Source organism: Lactuca saligna, chromosome 2, assembly GCF_052625555.1.
Source record: "Lactuca saligna cultivar CGN05327 chromosome 2, ASM5262555v1, whole genome shotgun sequence".
NCBI lineage: Eukaryota > Viridiplantae > Streptophyta > Magnoliopsida > Asterales > Asteraceae > Lactuca > Lactuca saligna.
This window is the reverse complement of record NC_136418.1, coordinates 124,875,129-124,901,539: the sequence shown is the minus strand read 5'-3', so window position 1 is coordinate 124,901,539 and position 26,411 is coordinate 124,875,129. Positions and strand designations below refer to the sequence as shown.

General features: G+C 37.8%; 1 pseudogene; it reads right to left on the bottom strand.

The window, feature by feature from the left end:
* Nucleotides 1-23,402: 23,402 nt before the first annotated feature.
* On the bottom strand, nt 23,403-26,411 carry LOC145030055 (carboxyl-terminal-processing peptidase 3, chloroplastic-like; annotated as a pseudogene).

The following is a 26,411-nucleotide window of genomic DNA, read 5'->3' as shown; positions in this document are numbered from 1 at the left end:
GAGGAGCTGGCTCGATTGCAGCGCATCACACTATGGTTTTCCGCACATGAGATCTTTGGGATTACACTATGATATTATTTTATTATAACACGTTTGATTATTTCTACTCTGGTTTTGACATGACATGATATTACGGATGTTTTATTACACTGTTGGTTTTATAATGACGTATTTAAAAATGAAATTTTTGGCTTGTATTTTTGGGATGTTACAAGTTGGTATCAGAGCCTTGGTTTGAGGGATTCGGGCGCGCTCCCGGGTGTGTCTGAACTCAAACTAAGGACTTGGTATGGAAATTTTCAAAAGTAAAACCATTTCATAAATAGGAGTTTGAAAAGAATCTGAAAAGAGAAAGGAACTTTGAGAAGAACATAGTGTGTGATGCGTGCAATCAGCCGAGCTCAAGTAAGTTTTCCCCAAGATACCCATACATGTTATGTTATGGTATGATATGATATGATATGATTATGATAATTGCATGCTAGATTAAGGCTAAGGATCTAGGAGGATGCCTTATATGCCTATTGTATGTGCTTGTAGACTTGCATGCTAGTACTGATCAGTCAGTGATAGGATAGCTTGTTTAGGTTATGCCTGATTGTATGAGCCTTTTAATTGCATGTACACATTCCTGATTAGAGGATAAAATGATTTGATTGGAATATGATTGTTAGATTTTCCATTGTCTGAATGTTGCTTGCTTTGTGCTTTGTGGGACTCTTAGTAATGTGAGTTAGCTATTAAGTGAATATGCTAAGTCACATGTGGCACAGGCTGGATAATCTCAGAGTGATAGATTTGACCCTATTGCGCAGCTCTCGTTTGAGTCTAACCGTTATAGGGATGAGTCTGTACTTGAAGGATTATCTGATCTCTGTTGCATGTGGCTATATTCATGAGGTAACTAGTTGACATTACTGGGAATCTTTCAGCAGCTGAGGACTGGGTGAGTTCGGGAACCTAGGGAAGCCTAGGATATATTCCAGTGAGTTAGTAGTGAGGTTCAGTGACACTTGGGTGTTCCAGTTTGAGGAAGTGACTTGGAGGATTCGAGAGGATTGCTGAGGAAAGTATGGATAGGTGTGGAAGGTAGTATTGGGCCCGTACTACTGAAAGCACAGGATCCATACTCGAATCAGTGAGAGTCTTGGAGAATCTAAGAAGCTTCAGGGAAGAGTTGTGACCCAGTTTGGGGACAGAGGATGTTCCAGTTGTTGCAGCTTAGACATTGGCAAGCGAGCTAGTGAGCGTGACAGGGTGTCAGACCCCGAAGGATATGATTTCCAAGAATTGCAGATGCGAGATCGATTGGGAGCACATTGAGAAGAGAGGTTTGTACCAGGTGCGTATAGTTGAGGGTCGCGGGAAGAGACCCGTCACCTCCGATCATCGGGCGAAAGGCCAGCAGGGCCGGAGTCAGTGCAATGCGTACGAGAGAGTACATGAAGGAGTTTGTCACTCCAAGGGATTAGGCTGCCACATGTGTGGCAGGGATGGTCATGTCTGCAGAAGGTGACCAGTATTTCCCCAAACGTTGCGACTATGTCATCTTCTATTGCTAATAAATGGATGTTGGGGATACGTATCGCGTTGGAATTGTGAGTGAGTTTGGATAAGTCAGACCTCGAGTTGGTTTTCTGCTAGTGTTTGGGTTATCAGGGATCATATATGCCATTCAGCATGCCGAAAGGTCCATGATGAACCCAAAGAGGGATGCATCTTGCGGAGTGGGTTCCGCGCATACCGTTATCATTTCGGATCTTTGTCGGGATCCATGCAGGAGTATCATTTAGAGGATACTCGATCAGGGTTGGAGTGATTGTTCTCCAATGAATTCAACGTTCAAGGGTTCTATCATTGTTCAGGTATGGTCGGTGATTATTTATGGATGAACTTTAGAGTTCAGTGGTACTGCAAGATTGGGAGAGGGAACAAGGATTCGTCAGCTAGAGTAAAGATTAAGGTCTTCAACTGACATCATGTCAGATGGATTGAGGTGTCAGACTGGATCAAAACTCAAGAGTACTCATCGAGATTTCCGAGGATGGGAGATCTCAAGGTATAATCGGTGATGAAACGCCAGCATTGGCAGACACGTGTTGTCAATAGGGGGTATTAGAAAGCGAGAAGGATTGAGAATCCTTCAATTCTCATGTGATGTGAAGACTTAGTCGAATCTAAGTGGGGGAGAGACTTTTATAAAGTTCTCCAATTGGGAGTTCTGGTTGCACGGGGTGCAATCTCTTGGGTACCCTGTCAACCAGAAGGGTATTCTAGTTGATTCGGCCGAGATAGAGGCCGTGATGCAGTGGGAGATTCCGAGGTCTAGCGGTTTATTATCGGAGATTTATGCGAGACTTCTTCAAGATTGATGTTTCCTTTAACCCGACTGACCAAGAATTCGGTGACCTTTCGTTGGGGGCCTGGGCAGCAGGCAGCCTTCGAGATTCTCAGACAGTGGTTGTGCGAGACATTGATTCTCACTATGCCAGAGGGTGTAGATGACTTTGTGGGTTACTGTGACGCTTGATCACGGGAATGGGTTATGGTACTGATAGAGTGGGGTCACATGATAGCATGTTTTGGGAACCAGTCCAGAGTTCCGGTTAGGACTCAAGTTCAGTGGTGTGTTAGGTCGAGTGCGTGTTCGACCCGGTTTGGAAGGTGTTGTAAGACTACGAGGGTAGCCGTAGCATTCACCAGTGGTTAGTTAGCATGGGAAGTGTTGTAAGACTGCGGGTGTAGCCTAGCATTCACTAGGGTGATAGATGGCATGAGCGTGTTGTTAGAATGTGGAAGGAGCAATAGTACCCACCAGTTCGGGTGCAACAGTGAGGATATGAAAATCCATGAATTGGACCTTGGATTTACCCAGATGGATTAGATATGGTTGAGCCAGTGATAAGATTGTAGTAGTGCCACTACAGTGATGAGATCAGGGAAGTAATGGACTGTTTAAGGGCGTTTGTGATGTAAGGCTACCATCGGTTAGGTAGCAATCATTTTTAGTCTCGGATTGGATGATGACAGGATTCGACGCATGGGCCCGATCGATTGTATTAGGAGGTTGTTAGAGCCTCAGTGCCATGCTGACTAGTGGCAACGAGTTCAAGAGAAGGATTTCTTTCGAAAGTCGTGTGAGGCGAGTAAGTGGGAGCCCTTTTCGGTTCGACGATGGGGCCGGAACCCGATATTTCAGATGACTGACGGATGAATTGAGACCAGGAAGGTCTCGAGATATTTTGGGAAGCAGCTATGTTGCAACCTACTGCTTCAGGTAGATCAGTGTTCAGGCAGTTTCAGCATTTGGGCAGTATTAGTATTTGTGTTTGGGTTGCAAACACGAACGAAATAGTTGGTTTATTGGGGAGTGTTGAGTCAATCACATCGGGACTAAATGAGCCTAGGCCAAGTATAAGTGACCTACCTAGATAATTAGGCTTGTGACCCTGAATTATAGTGGGAACCTCGAGTTATTGGAAGTTGAGTAGCTGGTCGAAGGATAAGGTGGACTAGGTCCGTCGATAATGATTCAATGCGAGTGGTCTGTCACGGAATCAGACCATCTCGAGATAATAGATTCAGACGAAGTAGATGTGATCCTGTTGCAAGGAATTCGTTCATATGAGGATATTAGGGCTTTGTGAAGATTAGTCACATCTACCCTGGGAAGGCTAGGGTTGTGCCCAAGACGGTGACCATGTTATTAGAAGTGGTTTGGCATATAAGAAATAGTAAGGAGTGATTTCGAGGACGAAATCTAATTTAAGTGGGGGGGAGTTGTAACACCCGTTTATTTATTAGTTAAATAAATAAATTAGTGAACGAATGGTAGCCTAAAATAAATAAATAAATGTATAGAAGCCCTAAAATCAAGAATAAATGAGCAAGGCATTAGTTCGAGGAGTTAAAATTTATAATTATAGAAGTTGAGGGATGAATTGTAATTCACGAGTTAGTTTGTAAAGAATGTTGGAAGTTGAGAGTGATTTGGTAATTCTGGGTTTAATTTGAAATAAAATCATGAAGGAAGGGGTTAAAGTGTAAGTATTGGATCCAACTTAAGAATAAATTATGGAGGAGGGGCTGTTTAGTAATCTTGGGGTTTATTATGAAAGGAATTTTGAAAGTCGGGGTCTAAAGGGTAATTAGTGGATTAGATTTGAAAGTCCAAGGGGAGGGACCAGAATTGTAAGTATGGGAAAGATGTTTATGGATCGGGTATATAACTCCTTCAGTCGTCAACCCTAACCCGAAAATGACAGGCAGCCGTCACCCACCCTTATGCCTCCCTCCAGCCTCCATTCACTTCCTTCTTCATCTCCGACCTAGCGCCGCCATCTCCCCTCCACTGTCAATAATCAGTGTACCGGCGAAGAGAAGATCAATGCATCAATGTCGTGTTAATCGGGAGGAGCGGGAGAGTGTGGATTGTGGAAGTCGTGACTGCTGCCGGTGTTACGTCAGTCGGTGACGGAGGAGCAGTTCATCTCCATCGCACCTGCTTCACTCCATTCTTTTCTCTCCCTCAGTTCGTTGATATTCCATAGTCCCTCCATGCCTCCTTCTTCTTATTCTGCCGGTTGTCGCTGTTTTATCTCGTCACCACCAACCGTCGTGGGTGGTGGCTGCGAGTTTGGGTGGATGTGTGATGTTGCTTCGAGATTCATGTGACTATTGGCTTGCTGTCACTGGGAGCGAGCTCCTAAAGACCACCCCCTTCGTGTGTGCTGCTGCCTAACGCCGTCAAGACCGCCGCTGCCACCTTTCTATGGTGTTGCTGTCGCCATTCGCCACCAGGAGGGTGGTTGGACCTGGTTGCAAGCAAGAAAAGAGTGTGGGTGTTTTTTCTTTCTATACTTTGTGTTGTGTGTAGCTTGTTGGCCGGAAAAGTCGCTGCCACTACTGTGAGGTGGTGGCTGCCACCATAAACCGCCTTGGATGCGTGTTGATGTAGTTAGTGTGTGTGTTTATTCTTGGTTAGGGCATTGTAAACTGTAATTAACTAAAGTATAATGAAAGAAAGTGAAAACCACCACCTGCGGGTGGTGGCTGCCGCCTCCTGCCGCCACCGGCCGCCATGTCGGGTGGCGGTGTGCTTTGATGGTGTTTGGACTCGTTTGGATGATTAGACAAAGGACTAAAACCCTAATGGGCTTAATAATATGTTAGTGGGCTTGATAGGCCCGGTAAAGCCCTAATTGACATAAAAGGCCAACAAATTGATAAATGGGCTAATATTTGGATTGGAAAACCCTAATGCCATTAAAACCCTAACTTTAATAATTATTTGGGTCACACAAGAATTATTTAATAACTTGAGATATTAAATAATAAGCGTTGGCAAAGATTAATCTAAGCGATAATGGACTTAATGGGTTAAGTAGGAAACTTAACCCTAATCATCATTTTATGTGAAACCCTAATTTCACTTGGGTTTATTGTTGGGCCTTGATGATTGGATTAATAATAAGCCATCCAAGAATAATTATATGGTCTAAAATGATTTAATGGGCCTAGGGTAAGTCCCATGTAAGGGGTTGGGCCCAATTTGTAAATTGGGCCATAGACGGACCATAGTTGGGCCTTAATGATTGTATGATGTTGGGCCTTAGAATAAGACCATGTATAGGCCTGGGCCCAATTTGGATAATTGGGCCATGCGTTGGGCTTTGATTCCTAGTCGACTTTGGGCCTATGGATTAGGCCTTGGGCTTGAATAAGCCAAGCTAGGGGTAATGTAGTAATTACCCAAAGAATGTACTTATGGTTATGTATTGGGACCCAATTATTAATTGGGTGTTATTTTGGTGTTGACAGTTCGGGAATCTGTCAGCCAGCAGCTGGGGTCGAGTCTGCGGGACTTCAGCAAGTGTGGGATTGTGTCTTCGGGACTTCAGCAGTGTGAGGTGAGTTACCTTTCAGTAGTAGTGGGTCTAAGGCCACAATGCCGGCCCACCAGTAGGAGACGTGTGATAGATGATTGTCTTTGTGATATCATCTAGGTTTGCTACTACCTGATATGTTATATGCTAGCATGATATGTTGTATGTGATAGTAGTCGAGTTCGGTTGTTAGGACCGAAGGGTAGTCAGACACCCCAGATACGTCTGACAATATGTGATGATATGTTTGCATGCTGGCTTGTTATGTTATATGCGATAGAGGTAGTATGAGGGGACCAGTCCCCGTGTTCGGTTGTTAGGACCGAAGGGTAGTTCAGGCACCCCAGATATGTCTGAAAGTATGTTTATGTTATGATATATGTGATAGTAGCAGTAGGGGTGGAATAGTCCCCGAGGGTCGGTTGTTAGGACCGACGGGTAGGTCAGCACCCCAGAATGGCTTGACACGGGTAGGTCAGCACCCCAGAATGGCTTGACACGGGTAGGTCGGGCACCCCAGAATTGCCCGGTAGTATGTATGCTTTGTGATTGTATGGTATTTGGTATGATGGGGGAACTCACTAAGCTTTGTGCTTACGGTTTACAGTTTTGGTTTCAGGTACTTGTTTTCAAAGGAGAGGAGCTGGCTCGATTGCAGCGCATCACACTATGGTTTTCCGCACATGAGATCTTTGGGATTACACTCTGATATTATTTTATTATAACACGTTTGATTATTTCTACTCTGGTTTTGACATGACATGATATTACGGATGTTTTATTACACTGTTGGTTTTATAATGACGTATTTAAAAATGAAATTTTTGGCTTGTATTTTTGGGATGTTATAGGCAAATTGATTCCTTACCCATGATGTTTGGTGGTTTGGGTTTGTATACCGCAGTAGAGGCTACCTCATATGCTTTTGTTGCCTTAATAGCCCAATCTTAGGTGTTGCAATACCACATCTTATGGAATAGCGACATATGTGGTGCCCCCCCCCCTCCCCCCCCTAAATCCCACAACACATTAGCGAGTGTCCTGTTTCGTAAAATCATCCAAGATATGGAAGTACATTTCGACATGACGACTCGGACAGAAAGCAGTTTTCCAGTGTTTATGTATACCACATGCTCAATATTTTCTTCTAGCTATCCATATAGATGGGCTTGGCCAACATATGTCTCATATGGTGCATTGTACTATCCTTAAATATCGGCTCATGATCCCTATTTTTCCAAATGATGAGATATGCCCGGTGTGTCGCAAACAATGTTTGGAATCTTTTGGAGAGCATGCAGTTTATTGTAATGAACTCCCATGGTTCAAATAGGCACGATATGGTTAGGGATATTTTGTTTGACATATTTAAGCGTGTCGGGGTTTCTACCAAGAAAGAGGCTCCTATGAATTTTTCACTGATCCGACAGATGGAAAGTTAACCCTTAGATTGGCTGATGTTTTGATTTTTGGATGGGTTGGAGGGAAACACGCTTATATGGACCTTACAGGGGTATCCCCTCTCGTGGGCTTGAGGGCTGGGGATTTCAAGGTGGGGCATGTTGCTTTAAAAGCTACTACATGCAAGGTCACAAAACATGAAAAGGCATGAATGGAAAATTAACATGTGCTCATACTATTTGCGTTTGATACATTTAGTTTCCTCATGTGGGATGCGATGGTGCTTCTTAATCGAGTACAACGGATCATGCTTAGCAATGTTACATCCCCTAGATCTATGAATGTAGTTTTCAAAAGAATTAGTTTTACCATACAAAAAAGGCTTAACGGCGCAGCTTCTTGCCCGTTTTCCTTTTCACTGGTTGTATTGTGATAGCTAAGTTCTAATATATTTGAAAAACTATAAGCCTAAGATGCAAAATACAAAATTGTTATCTTTAGTCCTTTTTGGGTTTTTTTATAAATTTGATTCATGACAAACTTATATGACTAAACTGCTTTTTAATAATTATTTTTTATTATGTACCTAATTTCTATTTTAATTATTGTATGGCCCACAAGTAGGGATTTCAAAAAGTCTTGTGGGACCCCGTTCCCATGGGGGGTCCAGTCCTGTTTGGGGTATTTATTAAAAAAAAGTCAGGGGCGCAGGCAAGGTTAACACCCATTTTAATTTCGGGATGGGGACGAGGGTGGGCAATCTCAGGACGAAAATGATACTTAAAATTGGCATTCAAAATTTTGTAATGAAACTTAAAAGTGAAAAACATGAACCAAAATAAGAGTTAGAGAAATATGTAGGGATAATTACATAAAACCCTTAACTTTGGTAGAAATGTGCGGATATACCATTTTGTGGATTTTTGGCTCACTAATACCAAATACTTGCAAAAAAAAAATCAATTTTACCCTTTTGTATATTTCTGGTTCATTAAAGACCTTACGTTTGACAGAAATATTTAGTTTTATCCTTTTTTCTGACTCATAAAATCCCTTAAGTTTGGTTTTCTATTTCATTAAAGCCCTTAAGTTTGGCAAAAAATTTCGTTTTACAGGATAAAGGTACAAAAAGGGTACAATTGAAAAAAAAAAAAAAAAAAAAAAAAAAAAAAAAAAAAAAAAAAAAAAAACTTTTGCAAATATTTGGTATTAGTGAACCTAAAATCTACAAAAGGGTACATACGTACATTTCTATCAAACTTAAGTGTTTTATGTCATTATCCCAATTATGTATATTAACTTGTCGCAAAATCGTGAAAATATAAAACATTGATGATTCTAGTCATTTTATAAGTTATTATATGTTAATTAGACATTAGTTATGAGCTTTACGGATGTAAGTGAAAACGAAGGAAAATAAGCCTAAGAGATTTTTACATAAAATATTAAAATAAGAACTTTTGGGCATTAGAAAACTACTCAAACGTGGGTGAAAAGACAAAGAATTTTTCAATGGAAAGAGGACATATTAGACCACAAATCAAAAAGAATCTACCATTCAAGCAAAGATGAGAAAAACATGGACCTATAGATTTCAAGAAATACAAATAAAAAAGAATCTACCATTGGGGTATTCTAGGTATTTGAATGGTACTCTGAGTTTTGGTTACTATTTATTTGTAAAGCTGACCAGTGGCATGGGTTTTAGAGCAACATGTCGTTTCAGTTTTCCGTTTGTCTTTGAGTTGAGTTTTCTTACCACCTTAAGTAGGTTGAAGGATCCAAGATCGACTAGCCATATTGTATTAGAAATATCAAAATCGTATAATATGGAATTAATCATATTTGACGATGGACTAGTTTGATAAACTTAATGAGTTTTTATGACTCATAGGAATATATAGGAATATCATGATCGAAAAACATATGACGAAAGTGTCATTATGAAAAAAAAATTATGAAATTTAATAAAAGGACATCGTGTCAAATAGAAAAGTAATGGGATATAAATTTGTTATAAACTTAAGAGTAAATTACTGAAATCGTCCTTATGGTTTGATTAAAATTACATGTTTGGTCCCTAACTTTTATTTTGCACTCGGATCATCTTTATGGTTTGATTTTGTTGCGTTTTTCGTCCCTATGGTTTGGTTAAAATTGCACATTTGGTCCCTAACTTTATGTATGAAAGGGACGAAAAACGCAACAAAATCAAGCTATAGGGACGATCCGAGTGCAAAAGAAAAGTTAGGGACCAAACGTGTAATTTTGACCAAATCATAGGAACGATTTGAGTAATTTACTCTAAACTTAATAATGTTGAGTTCCTAATATAAATGGAAATAAATTATATAGGATTCACAAGCAAACACAAGGACAGTGGGATAGTCATAGTTGGTTGACCAAACTATCAAGGGGTCAATATATAATGAATATTTTACAAAGGAGTACATGTAAAAATTGCAATTCTTTGATGATACATGCTTTTAGTTGATGTTATCTTTGCTTTAGGACTTACTATCCCTTGATTGGTACATGGAACTATACTAAGTGTTTTTATTGTTTTGAAACCTAGTCTTCCTTATTGGTATTAAATTGCAAAGCATAACCGCGTGTGTGGAAAGTTTAGATACTTAACCTAACTATCAAAGGTATTACCTTGTTGGTAACACCTATGAAATAAAAGTAAGATAAAATTACAAAAACAGTCTTTATGGTTTGCCTAAAATAACAAAGTCAATTTCTATTAAAATTTTGAAGCAAAAGGTTCTTGTGGTATGCAAAAATTTCGCGGATGGTCGTTTTTACTAACTCGATTCGTTAGAATTCAGTCGTGAGGGACTAGATTTGTAACGATATTTTCGTCTTTTCAACTATTGAACGACATAATTCGTATCATTTTGTAAACTACATGGGCCATTTTTGTAATTTGTTTTAAAATAATATAAATGCTAGAAAAATATGAGAGGATGATTCAAATTTGGGACCTCCTTTCCCTCTCCATAATGCTGCCAAAGCTCTAGCCAACTAGAGTAGATCCAAACTTGTTTTATATTTCCAAAAAACTAATTAGTATTATCTAATATCGTAAATTCATTAATAATAATTAAAAAACATATTTTTACAAAAAAAATTAATAATATAAAATAAATTTTTAGCGTATTGTAAAAAATATTTCGTATAATATATTATTACATTGCTATTATCCAAAAACACATTTTAAATTTTCATATAAAAATAGGTTCTTTGTTAGCTTTTTTACGTATTTATTTCAAGTAAAATACGTTTTTTTATATATTTAAAAAATACGTTTTCATATAATATTTTATTACATTCATATGATCTTAAAACATATTTTTACATTTTCATATTAAAATAAGTTTTTTTTTCTTTCACATAGGAAATTTTTTTTACGTATTCCTTTTATGTAAAATATGTTTTTTTATATTTTTAAAAAATACATTGTCTTAAAAAATATTATTACATTGTTATAATATGAAAATATACATTTTAATACATAAAAAAACGTAATAACATATTATAAAAAAACGTAATAAAAAATATAAAATAAAAAAAGCTTTTTTGTATATATTTATTTTATATGAAATATGTTTTTTATGTATTTAAAAAATACATTTTCGTATAATACATTATTATATTATTATACTTTTACGTTAACTTAACATCTTTAGTTGATATAAAGTGAATATGCAAGTATTTTTTTACGAAAAAATGTTAACATATTATACGAAAACGTTAATAAATAAATAAAATAAAAACTTTCATATTCGCTTTAAATCAACTAAATACCTGCATATACAAAAAACTTTTTTGTCGTTTTTTCTTTGGATTACGTTTTGTATAATATGTTATTATGAATTTTTATGTATTCAAAAGTATATTTTTGGATTATAACAATGTAATATATTTTTTACGAAAATGTATTTTCTAAAAATATAAAAACATATTTTACATCAAATAAATATGTAAAAAAATAAAATAAAAGAAATCCTATGTGAAAGAAAAAAAAACTTTTATTTATACAAAAACGTAAAAATATATTTTAAGATCATAGCAATGTAATAACATTTTATACGAAAACGTGTTTTTTAAATATAACAAAACATATTTTACATGATATAAATACATAAAAAAATCCTTTCTTTTCTACATGAAATAAAAAAATAACTTATTTTTATATGAAAATGTAAAAATATGTTTTAGGATAATAGGAATGTAATAACATATTATACGAAAACATATGTTTTTTAAATACATAAAAAAATATTTTACATAAAACAAATACGTAAAAAAAAATTGTTTGTAAAAAATATTTTTTACAATACACTAAAAATATAGTTTATTTTATTAAAAAAGTTTTTTTTTTTTTTTTTTTTATAAAAATATGCTTTTTTATAATTTTTTGTTATTAACGTATTTACGATTTTATATAATATTAATTAGGTTTTGGAAATATAAAACAAGTTTGTGTCTAGCCTAATTGGCTAAAGTGTTGGGTGATTAGGGAGAGGGAGAGGAGGTCCATAGTTTGAATCCTCTTGTCCTCTTTTTCTATCATTTATATTGTTATAATACAAATTATAAAAATGGTTCATATGGTTTATTAAATGATACGAATTTAATCCTTTTATATTTGAAAAGACAATAATGTTTTTACAATTTCAGTCCCTATCAACTGAATACTAATGGAGTTAGTAAAAATGATCATCTATGCAAGTTTTGCAAACCATAATGAGCATTTGCATTAAAAAAAATTAGCAGAGACCGACTTTGTTATTTTTGGCAAACCATATGGACCATTTTTGTAATTTTGTCTAAAAGTAATGTATCCCACATGCAATGGTTTTTTGTTTTTTAATTAAGGGAGAGTGACATATACCATAACAAACCATGGTATAGCCTTGATGGTTAAAGGAAAATCAACTCTTATGTCTAACAAACAGTTTGATGCAAGGGGATAGTGGCATATACCATAACATCTAAGGAAAAAACAATGTATTAACAAACAACTTGACACAAGGGGATAGTGGCATATACCATAACTATCCATGTTATGGCCTTGGTGGTAAAAGGAAAATCAACTACTATGGAATAAATGTAATGTATCCCATACGCAACGATTTTTTTAATTAGTTGTTTCTTTTTCAATTAACACACATATCATGATATTCACTTTAAATTTTTGAAATGGTTGTATTTTGAACTCATTTTTTTTATTTCTAAACCAATGTAACTCACGAGACGAAATTCTTACGTATTTCTTATCTACTAAGATGCCATGTACCATCAACCAGAACGGGTTCACAAAATCATAAAGGAAAATCATAGTATGTCAATCAATCATGTCAATACATCATGGTCAAATGAAATGAAAATCGTGGTGTGTACGAGGAATTCATCCTGAGCTCTTCCCCTTTGATCCGGAAGTATCAAAAACATAAACTGGAAGCCATAAGCACAAAGCTTAGTGAGTTTCCCAAAATACTGCATAACATACATATCTGCCAGTTTAAGGTTGTGTCAAGTCTATTTCACCCCAAGTCTATTTCAACTCATGTGTCTGACCAAGAGGGTATTGGGTCCATTTCACCCTCGGCTCTATTTCACCCCCGAGTCTATTTCAACTCACGTGTCAACACAAGGCTATACCGAGTCTATTTCACCCTACATACATATAGCAAATAGGCACACATGCATATAACATATACAGTAGAAGTCACAAAGACTACAAGCACATAACATATCCTAGTGTCCTATAGTATAGTGAGTACTCACCTCAGTCTACTGTCAGGCAAACAAATGATCGGGCTGTTGAACCGGAAAATCCCTACGTTAATCTATCAAATAAAACACCAATTAATAATTGGACCCTAAAACATAACTAGGAATCTAGTTCATTTGTCCAATACCTAGGGTAAAAGACCATTTTTACCTTGCCTCACTTGGCCTAATAACCAAGGCCTAATCCAAAGGCACCAAAAGCCCAACATGGCCCAAATCCCTAAATGATACCAAAAGCTAATTATGGGCCCAAATCCAAGATGGCTTAAAGCCTAAAAATGGCCTAAATTTAGAAAGAATAGTGGCCCAACATGGCCTAAAACCCTAATATTCCACACATGGCCCAAATCACAAAAGTCAATGAAAGTCAACAACTGTTGATTACGCCTTACATACGCTACCTTTGGCTAGTACGCGTTGTGTACAAGCTGGGTACGCCTCGCGTACTCCACAGCAAGCCCAACTCTCCATTAATTGCCTAAGTGGTTAAGCCACTAAGTCCACTTCTCATATCTGATCCTAAAGGATGTCTTAACACATAAATTTGGCCACTTTACTTCTTTGCATGTCTTAATGGGACCCAATACTTGTTTTTTACCATAATAACCCATAATAAGGGCCTTACCTCATGCATGGTCCACTACAAAACATCAAGATTTCATTTGTATGTACACGGGACCTCAAAAATGCTAAGATCTACCATCCTTATCTTCTGGAGTAGCTCATACTCTCAAGCATGGCTTAAAGGACCATAAAAAGCAAAAACAAAACAAGCCCTAACTAGATCTAACATACTAAACCATCAAGTTAAGAGCTTTATACCTCCAAAGCTTTCCAAGTTGGTGATGATTCTTGATCCACAAGCTCCAACCACACCAATGTAACTTCAAAGAGTTCCTCATCCTTCAAGATCACCAAAAACACCTTTAAAGGTCACTTCCAAGATAAAACCACTCAAATGGCAATTAGGGTTTCGTTCTCGGGGCTTGGATAGGTGGAGGTTGGTCATAAGAAAGTCTAAGAGCAACTTAAGGTGTTTAAATAGGGCACAAACCCTAAAAATTAGGGTTTGTCCCTGATGGTCATACGCCTTGTGTACTCCATGTACGCCCAACATATGTAGGTTACCTCCATGACCAAGTTATCGAGCCAGTACGCCCAACGTACTCAGCTACGGACCAAAATGCAACAGTTTTAAGGTTAAGGGAAAAAAGGAAAAATACTTGAAATTCAAATGTTATAATTCTCCCCCACTTGAATCATACTTCGTCCTCGAAGTCCATCATTGTGAACAACTCCAGATAATGCTCCCTCATCTCCACCTCAAGCTCCTATGTCTATTCTGAACCCTTGCGGTGCTGCCACTGCACATTTACTAGATTCAACGACTTGTTCTGCAGAGCCTTCATCTTCCTGTCAAGGATGGAAATTAGTCTCTCAATATAACTCAGGCGATCATACAACTAAATATCATCCAATGGAACCACCACATAATCATCAACCATACATTTCCACAGTTGAGAGACATGTAACGTGCTATGGATCTGACTAAGCTCCTTGAGTAGATCCAAGCGATAAGCAACCATACCCACCCGGACCAAAACCCTAAAATAACCGATATACTTGTGGCCCAACTTGCCCCTCTTCCTGAATCGAACGACACCTTTCCAAGGTGACATCTTTAGGAGAACCATATCCCCAACCGGGAACTCTAGATCTGATCGGCGGTTGTTAGTATAGCTCTTTTGCTGACTCTGATCTGTCTGAAGTCTACCCCAAACTTGCTGAATCAACTTCGTAGTCTTGCATACCACCTCAGTACTCCCCATGACTCGCCGACCGACCTCACCCCAACATATCGGGGTCCTCCACTTCCTCCCATAAAGCGTCTCTAAAGGAGGCTGATCAATGATGGTGTGAGAACTATTGTTATACAAAAACTCCACCAAAGGGAGATACATATCCAAACTCCCACCAAAATCCAATACACATGCCTGAAGCATATCCTACAAGGTATGGATAGTCCGCTCACTCTGTCTATCAGTCTGCGGGGTGGAAAGTTGTGCTAAAATACAGACGAGTAATCAGATCTTCATGAAACCTCTTCCAAAACCTAGAAGTAAACTCGACATCCCAGTCTAAAACCATTGAAGTCGACACCTAGTTCCGTGCCACAACCTCCCTGATGTAAATGTCAGTCAACCTCTCTGTAGAGATACTCTCCTGAATCGGAATAAATTGCACGCTCTTGGTTAATCGATCCGTGATGACCCATATCGAATCCCCTTCGCACGCTGTATATGACAACTTTGTGATGAAATTCATAGTAATCTCTTCCCATTTCCAAACGGGAATGTCTAATGGATGCAACTTTCCGTTAGGTCGCTCATGCTTGTCCTTCACTTTCATGCAAGTTAAGCACATGTCCACATACCAACCCACATCTCGCTTCATGCATGGCCCACCAATTGTCGATTCAGAGATACCTATACATATTTGTTGCTCCTGGATGAATAGAGAACCTCGAGTTGTGTGCCTCCTCCATCAAAACCTAGCGTGCACACCTAAATGCGGAACCCAAACCCTCTGATGATGGGTCAATAACCCCCAACAATCATAATCGAAGGAAGCCACATGAACCAGTATGCACTCATTCTTCCAGTGCTCTTCCTTCATAGACTCAACTTGAGCCTATCGGATCTGCTGTAAAAGTAGAGTAACTATTTTCATCCTCAAACACATATCCTTGATCGGAATCGTGACCGGTTTGTGGCTGAGAGCATCGGCCACCACGTTGGCCTTCCCCAGATGATAAAGGATCTCACAATCATAATCCTTCACCACATCCAACCATCTATGCTGCCTCATGTTCATATTCAGCTGATCCATCAAATACCTCAAGCTCTTGTGATCCGTGTAGATAGTACAATGGACCCCATTGAGGTAACGTCGCTAAATATTGAGGACAAACACTACAACCCCGAACTCCAAATCATGCATAGGATAATTCGCGTCATGAGGCTTCAGCTGCCTTGAAGCGTAAGCAATAATACAACCCTTCTGTATTAGCACTGCTCCCAAAATTGTGATTGGCACATCATAATATACCACAAAATCCCCAATACCCTCCAACAGGGTCATAATCGGAGCCTTGCATAATCGCTGCCTCAAAGTCTCAAATGTTTCGTGTTTCTCAGACCCCAACGAAATGTGATGCTCTTCTTCATCAAACGAGTCAGAGGAACCACTATCTTGGAGAAATCCTGATTGAATCTCCGATAGTAACCTACCAATCTAAGGAAACTATGAATCTCAAATGGAGACCTCAAAACCTCCCACCTCATCACCGCCTCGAACTTGGGTGAATCGACCAAAATACCATTCTGGTTGGCACGATGCCCCAGAAACTGTACCTCGCACAACCAGAACTCACACTTGGAGAACTTCGTATACAGCCTCTCCCTCCTCAGAGACTCCAATACCTCCCTCAGATGCTCCTCATGTAGCTCTTGCGTCTTGGAATAGACAAGGATGTCATCAGTAAACACAATCACAGATCGGTCCAATATAGGTCTGCATACGCAATTCATGAGATCCAAGAATGCGGTTGGAACAATGGTGAGCCTGAAGGGCATTACCACGAACTCATAATGACTATAACGAGTCTGGAAGACCGTTGTTTGTGTATCTTCCTCTCTGACCCTCATCTGATGATAACCCGAATGCATTTCATTCTTGGAAACCCAAGATGCACCCTGAAGCTGGTCAAATATATCGTCAATCCTCGGGAGCAGATAATGGTTCTTCACGGTTAGCTTATTCACCTCCTGATAGTCAATACACATCTGATGCGACCCATCCTTCTAATTGGTTTTGGACATCAGAACTTTCCCTGTGTGCACATACAACCCTATAGCTTGGATCTAGGGTTCACTAATTGAACATGCAACATATCTAAGACTTTCATGGCTAGATCTAATGTAAACAAACAATTAAAACATATGAAAACAGATCTAGAATGATACCTTGAGTTACTTGCTTGAAAACCTTCTTCTTCTTGGACCTTAGAGTCACAAATGTCACTCCTCTAATGGCTTACAAACACCAACTATCAAGAAGATGATTTGAGAGAGATGAGGAAGAGGGAAATCAGCTCTAGGGTTACTCCAATCACAAGGGTGCCGATTTCCTCAACCCTATGGGTCTATTTATACTGTGATCTCCTAGGGTTTCACCCTAAAACCCTAATTGGATAACTTAGTGTCAAAGCAATCCAAATCCCTTCCTAGATAAGGTCTTGGACGATTTCTAGGTTATCCACATCCCTAAAATTGTCTAACCCTAAATCCATAAGGATTATCAGCTCAAAATACAACTTTCACATATTTGATAGTTTATACCCCTTTATTCAGTTAATCTCTTTAAGTCACCAAATTAATTCCTAATTAATTTATGAATTATATTAACCAAATAATATAATTATTCTTTTTAACATATTATTCTTATAAAACATTAATAATAATATCTCTTCTCTGTAAATCATCCTATCAAGTTGCTATGGTGAAGGCAACCCAAAAGGACCATGCACAACCAAGTCATGTACTTACCAAATATAGTTATAGCCTTAGACACTAATCCAACAGTCTCCCACTTGGATAAGTCTAGTAACTATAAACGCAAACACAATCCGATTAGCAATCGTAGCTCTCAAAGACGCTGTCAACTCTGATCGTATCAGTAACCAGTCCTTTAGATAAGGGATCGTACAACCCTCTGTTTTGATATCGTGCAGATGATTTCATAAGACATTGTCATACTCATTATCCAGCAACTATTTTCTCAATCTCAGATTTATTTGACATAGAACTTAATTGAACACATCAATTTAGTCCTGACCGGGCCTACACATAAGTCAAATCAAATCATCGAGCGGCCGTGATATCGCTCTTACCCTCTCAGAATAAAAGTAACAGATAAACTTCGACTTATATGAATTTATTTATCGACTAACCAACTATACACAACAATGTGTTTTATGACATCAATTTACTGATGCGGTTTCGCATTATCAATGTACAACCAATTAGTAAATAATAAACCATATATCTAGGTTTTAAGACCATATGATATTATCGTCTTGCGATTACTCCAAAGTGATTCCAGCAAGCGTGGGTTTATTCCAATTCTCAAAACTTGTTCATAAGCACTCATAAATGTTGCAGCAAACCTTTGCTATGTCTAATGCCATTTAGACAATCTACACACCAATTCATGACAATCTTCATTCATACCTACTTCCAGCATATGAACGATTGTGGACAGTTTGAATAACTCGATTATTCTTAATAAACTCAATTATTCTGGAAGTCAAAACATGCAAAGTGAAACAATAGCTAAATAATTAACATAAGATATTAACAATAATTATAAATAATACTCCTTTATTTATTCATCATATGTCAATTACATTTATCTATTACACGTTTCTAATACTATCTAATCCAAACTAATATCATCCTTCAGCCCAATACTCCTAGCATGCTGCAAGTGCTTAACCCTGGTCAGTCCCTTCGTAAGCGGATCTGCTGGGTTATCTTTTGATGATATCCTCTTAACCATGAGGTGTCCTTCTTCTACTCGATGCCTAATAAAATGATATTTTCTGTCGATATGCCGAGATCTACCATGATCCCTCGGTTCCTTGGTTAAGGCAACCACTCCTTCATTATCACAGAAAATTTCCATGGGCTTCTTTATGGCAGGCACAACTCCAAGATCGCCAATGAAGTTCTTCAACCATATTGCTTCCTTTGACGCTTCGCTCGCTGCAATGTACGCTGATTCTCACGTTGAATCAGCTACAGTTTCTTGTTTGGAACTTTTCCACGTTACTGCTCCTCCATTAAGGGTAAAGACCCATCCCGACTGCGAACGGTAGTTGTCCCTGTCGGTCTGGAAACTGTCGTCACTATACCCTCGCACCTTCAATTCATCACTCCCTCCGAGGACTAGAAACCATTCCTTGGTCCTCCTAAGGTACTTAAGGATGTTCTTGACCGCAATCCAATGCGCTCTACCGGGATTCCCTTGATATCTACTGACCATGCTCAAAGTGAAGGCCACATCAGGTCAAGTACAGGTCATAACATACATGATCGAGCCAACTGTGGAAGCGTAAGGTACTCGGCTCATCTCAGCTATCTCGGCTTCGGTACTCAGACTTTGAGTCTTACTCAACTTGGTATTACTCAGTATTGGTATTTCTCCCTTCTTTGAGTTTTCCATACTAAAACGTTTTAGTACCTTATCTAAGTAAGTATTCTGACTAAGTCCTATTAGTCTCTTACTTCTTTCTCTCACTATCCTTATTCCCAAAATATAGGAAGCCTCTCCGAGGTCCTTCATAGTGAAGCACTTCCCGAGCCAGGACTTTACCTCCTACAGAGTTGGGACGTCGTTTCCTATGAGTAGTATGTCATCGACATACAAAACGAGAAAGCTAACTATGCTCCCACTGGCTTTGACATATACACATGATTCATTTTTGCTTCGTACAAATCCAAACTCTTTGACTTTGTCATCAAAGCAAAGATTCCATCTGCGAGACGCTTGCTTAAGTCCACAAATGGACTTCTCAAGCTTGCACACTCTATTAGGATGCTTCGGATCAACAAAACCCTTTGGCTGAGCCATGTAAACATCCTCAACCAACTTCCCATTAAGGAAAACGGTCTTGACATCCATTTTCCATATCTCATAATCATGAAATGTGGCAATAGCTAGCACTACTAGAAAAACATCCTTTTACGACGCTCATTGCGTGTCGTAAAGGGCTCACACGACGCGCAAATGCGCGTCAAGGAAGGCCATGTCATAAAGAGAGACGACGCACATTTACGACGCTCATTTACGACGCGCAATTACGACGCACGTTTACGACATGCAATGCGTATCAACAAAGGCCCTGTCATAACAGAAGACGACACGCATTTGCGTATCGTAACGTTACGACGCGCGTGTTAATGACACGCAATGCGTATTAAGAAAGCCCCTATCAAGAAAGGCCATGTCATAAATGAAGATGACACACATTTTTGCGTATCATAATTTTAACTGTTTAAAAAAATATATTTGTAGATTTACTAATTTTCAAATTAAATTTCCATTTCATGTATCATAATAAAAAATCAAATACCATATACAAAAAATATAATATATTGCACAAAAGTTAATGTCACAAATAATCATTCCAATAGTAGACAAATGGATATCAAAGGGATCAAAAATATGTTTGTCTTCTAATAGAACTTATACACAAGAAAGTACTGAATTTGCTATTGAATTTATACACAAGAAGAAGGTGTTTGACTTCAGAAAATGTCCCAGCAACTTAATTGGCCCTGGAAGCTTGTGGTTTGACTGCAACTGAGATAAGGATACCTTGTTTACTCTTCTTAAGCTTACTAAACAAACATGACAACAAGATAATATAAAACTGAATTATTATTAAGATTAAGCCACAGATGCACTCAAGCTATACAATAAGATAATTAGGTAGATTTTTGAAAGTACAATGTTCTAATAAGAAAAAATGAAATTAGGATGTTATAAACTTGTAATAAATAAATAAATCAATGAAAGTGCATAGTTACTTTATGAATCTAACCCTAAAGAAAGCTATAGAACTGAGGAGGTGAAGATTAGCACAACTTTATTTTGCAGCATGAATGTCCCCATTATGATGGATACCTGTTGGTGATAAGAAACCAAATTATCAAGATAAAAATAATTATAAGATTTCTTGCATGTTGCATTAATATGTGCAAATATTATCTTATATTAAGTAATAAACTAATAGTAGCATGCAATTAATGAAGTAGACAGATCTAGTCCCTGAAAAACTTACATATAAAACATTCTTTATAATGGATGCACTATTTAAAGTCAACGAGAGAGCAAATCCAGTCAACATGGCTATGAATGGATAACTCGTGAGTAGTGGTATAGACACAACCTACACAAAAGATATTCAAGACCTCATTTAACAACCAAACATCCCATTTTTCAAGATTCATATATTAAAAAAAAAAAAATCTCTCATGCAAAATCAATAATTACATCAAAAATGAATAATTAAATTAAACAAATGGTAAAAGAAAAACTAAATTAAAGAAAAATTGCTTACTCCTGCAATCCGAGCTATTACTATAGGGCCAAATATCCTCTCCAGAAATGGATACAATGTGAACTGGAAGTGTAAATCATATTCATACCTGTTTATAACCAGGGAGCACCTATGAAACATCATTATGTAGCTCCTCGCTTCTAATTTCCTGCAAGTGTAAATCAAAATAATAAGCTAAATTGTAAATATGCATCAAGCCAAGGGAAAAAGGTGGAATTTTTAATACCTGACTTATGAGAGATAAGTGGGCTGTGATCAACACCTTGGGCTCACAAAATACTAAGCGCACTGTGGAGTTGATGGGTAACTTTTCTAACTCAAGCCCAAGTTTTACTGAATCAACTCTGACTTTGGTCAAACAGGGATTAGACCTACCTTATATTCACATAAGGTTAATCCAACCAACGACACAATTGGCACTAATTCCTCTTCGCACCTCTGTTTCTCTTCTGCCGATCGAACCTCAATTGGCCACCTCTTACTCAACCACGATACCCAGCTCCTCAAGGTTGGAGGCGTTGGCTTATCCTAATATCGTCTTCAAAACCCTAGGGTTCAATTTTGGATCCTCTGTCATCCAAAACGAGTTATTGAGCATTCTTGTTGATTCACCTGGGCACATTGGCTCTTTTACAGATATTAATGTTGTCTTATGTATCAAATATGGTGTATTAGCTACTGTTGATTGCAATAAAGATGATAGTGTCCTGGAAAAAAAAATCTGTCTCCAAAACTATGGAGAAATATTTCATCTTTTTTGTGACTTTTAACAAAAGTGACAAGTATTTCTCTAAATATCTAGTGCATGGAGCATACTTCACATTTCAAAAGGTTACTGAAGATTCTAATGTCACCTTGTCCAAACATTAGGACCCCCTGGGTGATATTATGGTTCCACAAGAAAGAGTGCAAGGGAATTGGTGTATGCTTGCTGGAATCAAAATACATGAAAAAGGTCTTGAACAGGTTACAATTACAGCTGGTTATGATGATCTTAGTGGAAGTAATGTCATTACTGGTGAGAACAAGAAGAGTATGGAGAGCTCTTGGATCCTGGAGAATTTGAAGAAGAAAGGGATTGATGAAGAGATAGATAAAGAAATACTTGTTATTGCTAAAAAGGGAAAAGATGTTAGCAAAGATTTTATGTTAAAGTTGTTGCCAAATAAGTTTCCTGGGGCAAATGGAAGTGGAAGTGAAGTTACTTATGGTGAGTTTATCGGCTGGAAGAGTTCCTGTTGTGCCCCCTTAAGGTTTTAGATGATTCAGGTGATGGTTTTACTAAAGGACTTGAAGCTGGATTAGCAAGTTTACATAGCAAGGGCTTTAATGCATCAGTTGCTTCTGGTGGATTTGGCTGGTACATCACCATAGATCCTAATGAGAATGGTTGGGAAGTTGTGAAAAAAGGTGGGAATGCACAAGTCATTGGTGAAGTCCCACATAAATTCAAGAATGTTTTTGAGGTGGTGAGGACACCAAGCGACGGTCCCAGTTTTCATTACCAATACTTCTTTTCAGGTGTGATGAGTAATAAGAATGGGAAGGTTGATAAAGTTATCAAGATGATCTTAGAGGAATTGGAGCCAGTGATTGTAGGGCAAGCCACCAAACAAGGGCTCGAACTTGAAGAGATGGAAGGAGAACAACAGCAACAGGAGTCACTTAAGAAGAAGTCAGAGGAGATTTTGGTCTATTCTCTTAAGTTATTGATGTTACACGTGAAGTTTGAGTTGTTTCGGGTTTACCTTTCATTTTGGCAACCGCACTTGAATAGGAATGCAAGGAAGACCCATTCTTTCCTTCACCTTGAGGACAAGGTGAAAGTTTGGGCCGTTGGTATTGATAAGCCCCGACATTTCTGTTATCTTTTTGGCCAGGAGTAGGATGGTTTTTTCTGGTATTATGGCTGTTTTGTTATGTCAAGAGCACTAACTTTGTCCCAGGACTATTTTAGGGGACCACTCCCTAGAGGTTTTTGTTTAGCAGCTAAGAATTATTATGAATTGAACTTTGTTCTTTCTTGGAGATACCCACATCTCGAAAGCTGGGAATTATCTTAATATTATCACGTAATTGAATCAGGGGTTAAAATGCCTGGAGTTTATGATAGATTCAACAAGGGTCTATCAGTGGCTTGGGATTAATGGACTTACAACAAATCTTGTAAGAGCATAAATGAAAAGTGCAGTGTTGTAAACTGTAATAGAAAGAAATAAAAGTAAAATGTTTTCACAATAAGCAAATACATAAAAGTACGTTGTTATTTCTTGTAAATTGTAATATACCTGGAAAGTGAATATGACCTGGAAAGTGAATATCATCTTCTGTCACATTCTCCAACATGATGAACTCAAGGATATTAATAAATGGAGGATCATTTCTTGGGTTGACAATGACTGGAATATCCAAATCATGCTTCCCATGCTTGTTCATGGTGGTAACCCTAACAGTATCTTCACCACTGAAGTTCCCCTCCGTGATTTATAAATATCATATAATATTAAGAGGTTAAAACTCAAAAGTAAAGGGAAAGTAGTTAAAAAATTGGTAGAATTTTGAGTACCCGACGTATCTAGGGTTTGCTAACACATTTGAACCACCTATTTATGCTTCCCCAGCTGTGTAATAAGTAGGGGCAAATCAGTCAATTTTAATTATTAAACTAACAAAGATTATGAATCACATTCACATACCATGAGAAGAGCCTCTCCTTTCATATTAAGTAGTTTCTCTGAATAGGAGCTTATTGACCTTCATGAAATTGGGATCTAATGCAGCAGCCATTCTACAGTCGTTTAGACATTTTCCCTCATTCTTCCAAGAGCCATGCGTATAGTTGCACGATTGCTATAACAGAAAATAAGAGGTTGTATACAAACGCCAGGTGTCTTTGTATGTTGTATTGAACTAATACCCTTTGAATAACATACTTCAGCTTCTGATAAATCTCCACTCTTATAAACCTCGTTTCCCCTGCACAAATCAATTTATTTCAGAAATCAAAACCATATTAGGTTTATACAAATGTTTCTTGAGCTGTAGCCTTTGTGTGCACCCTGTTACCAGGTTTATGAAAATGGGACACATTAACACAGCCAGTTCTCAGCTTATACTTCTTCTGATGTGGCCGTTGTCTCACTGCCATGGCAGCACTAGCAAAAGATGTAACAGAAGGTGAATATATAGATTTTCATGTCTAAAAAAAAAAAAAAAAAAAAAAAACTTACAAGAGCAACTAGCGGATCATGAGTAACAGCATGGCCATTGATCATGTTAACAGGAAGCATGTTCCCATCTCTATCTATTGTGTTCACTAGAGTCTCATCTCCATCCAGGCATATTTGAGCAACATCAAGTCCAACCTTCACCAAACCACCCTATAAATAAACATATATATGTAAATACTAGTAAATAGTCAAACAAAAGTTTACTAAAGTCAACTTTAGGCTACTTACTGGATTGTTTCAGAGATCCAAAATGTAAGATTCAACACCCTGATTTTCAAATTCATGAATGGCGTGTTTCATATCTGTAGCAGCACTCTGTTTACAAAAGCTTGTTGTTAGATGAATTTAAGATATGAAGTTATAAAGTAAGACTAAGATTTAGAGAATTAATAAGCACCTGGGAGAAGGCTAATAGCTTTACATATCCGGTTTTGGATACATGACCATTTGGTGTTCTATGAGGAATGATGACACTTAATATAGGAGAAAGTCTGATGAATTCCCGGGGTAGTTTCACCTCTCTAAAACTAGAGTCAATGGCCAACTTTTTTCCATGTAGATCAGAAATATGAACATGCACAAATTTCTATAAAATCCTTTGGAAAGGAATCAACCATTCCATTCCTTCCTACCAAACTTAAATGTAAGAAACTTACATTGTGCACTTTGAATGTAACACTTGTCCCAACATAACCTCTAAGCTTTTGTGCAGCAGCTTCACCACTAATCCCTTTAACCCTCTCTCCATTTATTTCAATCAACTCATCTCCTACATGTATTCCAGCTCTAGCAGCTGGGCTACCCTCAACACAGAACAATAAAACCTGAAACAAAAAATTTTAAATTTTTAAAAATAAAAAATAAATAAGAATCCATAACTGAGGTCTCAGGTTCAAGTCTCAGCATCACAAACTAGATGACCGGTTTCTGGTTCAGTATTCACAAATAGTCCAACTCCTTGTACGTTTCCATCACTTCCAATTCTAAAACTTTGGTATTCCTGTACAAATCATTGCCGAAAAGAAAATAGAGTAAGTTCCCCCTGTTGGAATCTAGGAGTAATAATAAGTTACAAAAATGGTTCCTGTTATTTCTGAATTTTAGTCCAAAACTAAAAACTCTTTTAGAAACCACAGGGAAAATTTTTGTAAAAGTAATGGGAAAAGTTGCACCTTTGGACTGATAATGTGAGTGAAGCGATCTTCAAGAGTAGAAAGCATTCCTTTAATCTTACTGTATGCGGCATCAACTGTTCTAAGTGGATGCATTTCCACCATTGTTTGTTGGAATTTCGAGTCCCAGTCTACAGAAAACACATAAAATTACGTTAAACTTATTGACACTAAATGACATAAAACAACAGAAATGAATCGTACCTTGATGATTAAAAGTTGGATCAACAAAAGTCTCTCTGATCAAACCCTAAGTCTCTACAAGAGTTCGTTGCACAGCATTCACCTGTTACGAAATCAAATTTTACCAAACCCATATAAGAAATAGATTGAACACCTTATCTGCACAACCCAAACAAACTACTAAAAAAGATGATCGAAGTGAACACCTACCTCATGAGTATGAGAAGCTGGGAATGCTATTGTCAAGGACTAGGCAAGAGCTGGCGAATCCAAAACAAACAGAGACTGCATCAGCGAGCCTGATCAAACCTCTAGCGATTGAATCAATCAATTTCTTATTGGATTCAACTGATTCATTCGAATTTTCCTTGGGTAAAGCTTGAGGTGGTGTTGGTACTTTACACTTGCTATGGTAACCATTGAAACTGGAAGAAGATAATCGGTACTTATAGGGAAAAGTTGAAGAGGTTGGTGTTTGAGGGGTTTTGGTGTAAATTGATGAAATGGGTGAAGAATTACTAAGATCGAGATTAGGTTGGCGTAGAGCATCCAT